Source organism: Aedes albopictus, unplaced genomic scaffold, assembly GCF_035046485.1.
Source record: "Aedes albopictus strain Foshan unplaced genomic scaffold, AalbF5 HiC_scaffold_728, whole genome shotgun sequence".
Taxonomy (NCBI): domain Eukaryota; kingdom Metazoa; phylum Arthropoda; class Insecta; order Diptera; family Culicidae; genus Aedes; species Aedes albopictus.
The window spans coordinates 17709-24514 of NW_026917563.1; positions in this window are offsets into that span (position 1 = coordinate 17709).

The following is a 6806-nucleotide window of genomic DNA, read 5'->3' on the forward strand; positions in this document are numbered from 1 at the left end:
GTACGAACTAAGACGAAGTGTTTGCCCCCGTTGCGAAGCAGACGACCGCACAATGGTCGGAAAAAGATAAAGTTCGGCCAAAACTCTTTTTATGTGTTTAATCGAAGTTATAGGTTGCCCAGATATGGTATATATTGTTTTTAGTGTTTAAAAAGGGGTATTCAAAAATTACGTAATTTCAATAATTTCAAAAACAGTGAAAATCAGTAAACTCCATATTTTTTGCGTTTTTTGTTAGAAAATCAATTCGGATTTAAATAAATGATCATCTTTCGATCAAATCCAATCAAGTTTGTTCAAAACGTGTGAAAAATGTGGAAAGATAAATTTTATTTCAGTAAAAAATGGAAAAATAACGTAAAATATATGAAAAAACATGACTTTTTTAAAAAGCTCTAATTTGAAAAACTGCAAATTTCTGCAAAATATTTAAACGTTTTTAGGCAGCTCTAAGCATGATGTTTAAGATGTACTATTCGAAATTGCGGCGACACGTGACGACACGAACCGTTTTTTAACTTAAAAATTCCCAAAATTTCTAAGGTACAATATATGAAAATTTGAAAAGTTTTGTGACATATTAATTTTGCATCATACGTGCATTCAAACAGTCCAATAACAAGCTTTCATATGCTGGATAACTTAAAACATATATTCCATTCTCAAAATATTATTATTTTACTTTTTTCGAATAATTCATTTTTCAATTTTATGACTTAGGCCACTTTGGCAGTAAAAATGTCATTGAAATACAAAAGCTAGTATTCTTTTAATTAATAATCATAAAAGTACAGTACTTTAACTTTGTTATAAGGTGAAATAAAGTTTAAAATTATCAATTTCGTTTTTTGGGAGTTTTGGCCGCCCCTTTGTATGGAGCCCGACCAATGTGGACCGTCCGCACACTGTTGTCGATTGCCACCAGAAGGAAGCTACAAGTGAAGCACGCGGACGTTAAATCGGCATACCTGTACGGAGAGTTGGAAGAAACCATCTATATGAGGCAGCCGACTGGATTTCAGACCGATGTGTGTCTGACTGCGGAAAAGTTTATATGAGCTGAAGCAAGCAGGACGGATATGGAACCGAAAAATTACCGAAGTGCCCCGGAGTTTGGGATACTTACCGGCGGGAGCAAATCCTTGCCTGTTCGTGAAGAAGCAAAGTGGCCATTTATCGTTCATACTGTTGTATTTAGACGATATGCTCATTGCTTGCCACTTGCCAGGACGATGGGAAACACAACAGGATTGTGAACACCCTGAAGATGCATTTCAAGCTAACCACATTAGGAGACGTCAACAACTATCTCGGTATTCGGATCGTGCATACATAGTGCATACATACGCAAGATACCTGCAAATTTTGGGCAAGCGGACGCAAGACCATCTCATATCCTAATGGACCCCGGTTATCCGAAATTAGCAAAAGGAGGAGAAGCTTATGCCACGGAAGGACGATTTCCAAAGCCTAGTCGGTAAACACCAGGCCCAGTATGTAGCTGTATGTTGCGGTAAACACCAGGCCCAATAAAGCAATCAGCGCGTCTATTTTGGGACGAAAGATGAGTAATTCTACCCAGGCTGATTGGGCGGAGGCCAAACGAACGCTACGGTACTTGAAGTCGACTGCAGATCTGAAGCTGGAACTTGGAGGTCCTGGACAACCGGAAGCACACGTTGACGCCGACTGGGCCGGAGAGCAACGAGACCGCAAATCTAACTCGGGATTCTTCCACTTAGGAGGACCAATTTCCTGGGCTGCCAGAAACAAGGCCAGGAAGAAGCAGTGCATATCGCTGTCTTCCACTGAGTCGGAATATGTGGCCTTAACTGAGGCCTGCCAAGAGCTGCTCTGCAGAAGTTGATGAAGGACATTGAGGAGAGACCAACTGGCCCGATCATCGTCTGGGAAGATAATGTTACCCGGCGGGTCGGATGGACCTGCCCTAGCACGAGAGACTCTTAGGGTCGGCGTGAGCTCGTCAAGGGTTCAAGAAAACGCACTTTTCATTCTTTAACGATTTATTCAACTTACGAGGTGTGTGAGTGTGGGAGGTGTGGCGTGTATCTCGTCTCGATGAGGCCGGCCGGCGGAAGTGCAGCACGTGGAGGGGTTCTTGATGATCTGGCGGGTTTTCGGGCTGTCCACGGGTCCAGGACGTCCTCGCAGGTCCCTGAGGTCTTCGGAGAACACAAAACGGTTGACCGGGGCGCGGCTTGACCGGCGAGGCCGATGCTTCGGAGTACTGGGGTCTTCCAGGGTTGCACCAAGGGGTCAGAGGACGCTATGGACTCTCAAACGGGTCGTCGTACTGGGCACTTTTTAGACGGAGGCCCTAAAGCGGAAGCTGCTTCCAGGTGTTCACCACGGAATTTGGCGGCTCGTGGGAGACCTTTAGCAGGCCAACGGTAATGGGTCCTAATAATGAGGTCAGGAAAGCATTTAACGTTAGAGGGCTACTGGGTGCTGTTGGATGTTTATAACAGTTATCTTCCGGTTACCATACCTGATTCCAACTTTGAATTCCACTCAGGTGGTTTACTAAAACTTTTTGAAGTACTAACTTCTAAACTGTAACGGTCACTTTAATACGGTGGTAAGATTTCCGTGTCTGTTCGCTTTGAGCTCAAGATTTGAATAGGCTTTAGCTTTAGCGCTATTCGACCCAGTAGCCTGCTCCCCCTTTTCCTTCCTTTTCCCTCATCAATCTTTATTTATTCTCTTTTTGACGTGGCATCCATCTGGCAACTCTCTTATCCCTTTTTTCGAACCCTCCGTGCTTTTAGGTGTTAGGTGTGTTCAATGTGTTTTCGTGTTTTAACAATTTTTGTCCCTAGCTCTATCGGAGTGATTATACAGTACTAACAATTTTTACAATTATTAACAAACAAATAACAATTTTACTAACAATTAACAAGAACAACTAACCAATAGTCATATACTTTATTATATTTTTAACTATCATTACTAACATTACTAACATCAAATCTAACAATATTCTAAAAAATACAAATAAACAAACGCAGATCATCGCAACGGTAACACCACCTTCTATCTCCCCCCAAAATTAATTGTATAATTTATTATCAATTAATTTTAATAAAGTTTACCTAACGAAATATCATACCAGGGTTGAGATGCACCTTTCATGCATTCGAATTTCCCAAAAACCGACATTGTTGCGTGTAATCACCAAATAGTTCATTCCTTTCATGCACGGAATGCTATTTGTACCGCCTCAAATTCCCGATTCTGCTAATTGGCCTTCTCATCTTCCAAAATACCAAAACAGTGATGTTTCGCGAAAGATGAACCAAAACAAAAACAAGTCTTGCGAAATTACTTGATGCAAATCGATCGAAAGGATGGATACTTTTTCCTGCATTCTGGCTATTTTAGATGGACTTTTGAGTTATTTGGATGGACGAGTATGATTTGATGTAACGGATGTCATTATTTTGAACCATAGTGCAGATTAAACCGGTTAATAATCTACATTATCACGATGAAGAATTTTGGTCACTACAAGTCGTATTACATTGGTCGGTGGTTTTCTTCACTCGCAAGCTACGATTCCTCAAAACAACCTTCTATTGAAAATTTGAAGTTCTACTTTTGTTGGACAGAGATAGATTGACTACAGAAAAAAACGTACCTACATTCATTTACATCAACTTCGCTCACTCTAACAAATTTTGCTCTTCACGAACAATACGATCATGATCTTCTACATTACTATCGAGGGACGCGGACACGTTGAGTACGGTCGGGTTGATAAGCTATCGAAACTAGTGATTTCTGGTTCCCTAATTACCTAAAATAGGACGAAACAGTGGAGATTTCTGTGCTCATTATTCTACAATACCGGGCTTAATGTCGGCAGCTGAGAAAATGCCCAGATTTTTGCCGGTTGCGTCGGCAAGCTCGTATGAGCTAGCACCTCTCCTTGAGACAATGGTGCATGGCACCTACGCTGGACCAAGTTTGGCATTATAATTGTCTACAGCAGACGATTGGGCAAAATTTCTTTTATAAACCTGTTGACCAATATGGTACACAGGAGCGGGTTTATTGAAACGAAGGTTATACGCTCTAGCACTTCGATAGTGGGCCTTCTCTAAATTTTTGTGCACAAGGTCATAAACAGTACTATCGACTTTTAACCGTTGTTCATTTCGTTCTTTTTCAGAAATGTCGGTCGTATCTGGATCTCTTCGATGATCGTCGCCAGTGGTGATAATTTCATGACCGAATAGGACGCGATATGGAGTGAAACTTGTGGACGAGTGCATAGTGTTGTTGATCGTGTGTTCGATCGAAGAAATCTTAGTGTCCCATTGACGCTGATCGGTTTTCACATAAGTGCGTATACACGCATTTATGCTACGATTCAATCGCTCAACAGGATTCGCCTGTGAGTGATGACGCGAGTTGGCCCAATGTTTCACCCCATATTTTGTCAAAAAGTTCTTGAAATCATGACTCAAGAAACTTGTGGCATTATCTGTGATAATGATCTCGGGAACTGAGTAGCGCCTGAACCACTGTTCCTCGAGGATCTTAACAATAAGCTCCGTTGAAATTTTCTTGACAGGGACTAGCACTGTCCATTTAGAAAACAGATCGAGCAGAACGAATAAGTGCATATTACCGGATTTTGATCGCGGTAACGATTGAATGAAGTCTACCGCCAATATTTGAAACGGTTTCGATGCTAGTCGCGGATTCCCCATAGCTGGGTGCTGGGATACCGAACTGGGCTTGCATTCTTTGCACACCTGGCATCTACCTACATACTTTTTTGCACACTCGGCCATTTTGGGCCAGAAATATCGCGATCGCAGTTTATCGAGCAGCTTGTCGTAGCCGATATGCAACGACTCATCGTGCTCCTGCTGGAGAATACGCTCGCGATCGCTCTCAGGAATACACAGCTTCCATTCATGCCGATAATCGAGCACTTCGGTTTTATTGGGAACTAATTTAAGCAATTGTTGGTTCTCGATTTTGTAGTCTAAAAAAGCTTCTGGTGAACTTTCCACCTTTTTGAATAGATCGGCATACCACGCATTTTGATCGGTGAGAACCTCGGCTAATTCTATGGAACGGGACAGGGCATCGGGAATGACATTGTCCTTCCCCCGCCTATGTCGTATTTCCATGTCGTATCCTTGTAATTCGATGCTCCATCTGCTCAATCTGGAGGATGTGCGCCACTTACCCTTCATGATGTGAGTCAGAGCTGAGGCATCTGTGACCACAGTAAAATGTGATCCTTCTATGTATGGCCGGAATTTTTCAATGGCACAGAGGACTGCCAACCCTTCTTTTTCAGAAGCTGCGTAGGCTTTTTGGGCAGGTGAGAGCTTCTGAGAAAAATAAGCAATTATTTTCTCGCCCTCATCGTGCTGTTGGGTCAGTATTGCTGCGATGGCGCTATCGCTTGCATCTGACTGAATTTGAAAGGGAAGGTCAAAATTGGGGTTTGCCAGTACGGGTGAAGCAATCAAACTTTCTTTGAGATTCAAGAAAGCCTGTTCTGCTTTCGGGTTCCAAATCAGGGTTTTGGGCTTTTTCTTCAGGAGATCCGTGAGAGGCGCTGAGAGCTCACTGAATCCTGGGATGAACCGCCTATAATAATTGGCCATCCCCAGAAATCGGCGCAGTGATTTGAGAGACGCCGGTCTCTCGTAATTAACGATCGCTTCGATACGATCGGGGTTGGGTTTCAGGCCTTCGGGAGAGAGTATATACCCAAGATAGGGCAATTCTCTCAAACAAAATCGAGATTTGTCGAGGTTGATAGACAGATTAGCTGTCTTCAACCGACGAGCGACTTCAGTTAGGGTTTGAATGTGGGCTTCAAATGTGTCGTTTACCACGACAATGTCGTCGAGGTACACGAACACATTTGGTTCCAGTTCACCATGGCCCAGGACGTCATCCATCAGTCTAGCCAATGTGGCTGGACTATTGACTAATCCAAATGGAAGCCTGGTGAACTGGAACAATCCTCTCCCTAACACCGAAAAGGCGGTATATTTGCGGGAGTTTTGGTGCAGCGGTATTTGTAAAAAGGCCTTCGTCAAATCAATAGTGGTTAAATACTTGCTGGCACCCAATCGGCTCAATATTCTGTCTTGGTGTGGGAGTGGATAAGCGTCGCGTTTGGTTCTTTCATTGAGCCGTCTCGCATCTAGACACAACCGTACGTCCCCAGTCGGTTTAATGACTGGGACGGTGCTCTGAGACCACTCACTTTTGCTGGGCTCTATGACTTGTTGTTTTAACATGTTGTCGAGTTCTAAATTGATGCGTTTTTGCATCTCAGGGGATGTCGGATATGGATTTATCCTGATAGGGGGTGCATTTTTAAACTCATCCTTGAGCTCTATTTTATGAGTCGCGAGAGGAGTAACATCTAAAATTTGCCCCTCTATTGCAATTTTAAATTGGAGCTTGACCTCCTCTAACTGGGCTTTTTGCGTCTCGCTTAGATCTCCCTCCTTTTCCCCTTTCTCATTCCACTCCAACTCCTCCACTTTCAAGTTTTCAACCAACTCTTTTTCCCTTCTCCGAGACTCTCGACTTAAGACAACGGGTTGTATTTTAAAAGCTCTCCAGAAATCATTAAATCCTAAAATCAATCTACGTTTGAGTTTGGGCGCCACGAGAGTCTTAATAATGCGGTTTTCATCGTTGAAAGTGATGGGCAAATACACAAAACCTTCAACCTCAATTGTGGAGCCTGATGCAGTCTGTACCTGTACATCAGAAGGAAAAATTTTCAATTTTAGCAAATT